Here is a 1,061-nt window from a genome sequence, read left to right as displayed (position 1 = left end):
CGACTGGTTAACAGTTAAGCCAACTGGTGATGACCGATTAACACTTTAGCCAAACTGGTAGCAAGTAGTTAACGGTTAAGCCAACTGGTGAGGACTGGTTAACATTTTAGCCAAACTGGTGGAAACTGGTTAACGGTTAAGCTAAACTGGTGACGACTGGTTAACAATTAAGCCAACTGGGGACGACCGATTAACACTTTAGCCAAACTGGTAGCAAGTAGTTAACGGTTAAGCCAACTGGTGTGGACTGGTTAACATTTTACCCAAACTGGTAACGACTGGTTAACGGTTAAGCCAACTGGTGACGACTGGTTAACATTTTAGCCAAACTGGTGACGATTGGTTAACATTTTACCCAAACTGGTAACGACTGGTTAACGGTTAAGCCAAACTGGTAGCGACCGATTAACATTTTAGCCAAACTGGTAGCAACTGGTTAACGGTTAAGCCAAACTGGTAGCGACCGATTAACATTTTAGCCAAACTGGTAGCAACTAGTTAACGGTTAAGCCAAACTGGTAGCGACCGATTAACATTTTAGCCAAACTGGTAACGACTGGTTAACGGTTAAGCCAACTGGTGACGACTGGTTAACATTTTAGCCAAACTGGTGGCAACTGGTTAACGGTTAAGCTAAACTGGTGACGACTGGTTAACAATTAAGCCAACTGGGGACGACCGATTAACACTTTAGCCAAACTGGTAGCAAGTAGTTAACGGTTAAGCCAACTGGTAGCGACCGATTAATATTTTAGCCAAACTGGTAACGACTGGTTAACGGTTAAGCCAACTGGTGACGACTGGTTAACATTTTAGCCAAACTGGTGGCAACTGGTTAACGGTTAAGCTAAACTGGTGACGACTGGTTAACGGTTAAGCTAAACTGGTAGCGACCGATTAACATTTTAGCCAAACTGGTAGCAACTGGTTAACGGTTGAGCTAACTGGTGTCGACTGGTTAACATTCAAGTCAAACTTGTGTCAACTGGTTAGTATTTAAGCCAAAAAAATTAATTCTGGTAAAGATTTAAGCCAACTGGCAAAAACCAGTTAAAATTTAA

This window comes from Phycomyces blakesleeanus, assembly GCF_001638985.1.
Source record: "Phycomyces blakesleeanus NRRL 1555(-) unplaced genomic scaffold PHYBLscaffold_26, whole genome shotgun sequence".
Classification (NCBI taxonomy): domain Eukaryota; kingdom Fungi; phylum Mucoromycota; class Mucoromycetes; order Mucorales; family Phycomycetaceae; genus Phycomyces; species Phycomyces blakesleeanus.
This window is presented reverse-complemented; position numbering follows the sequence as displayed.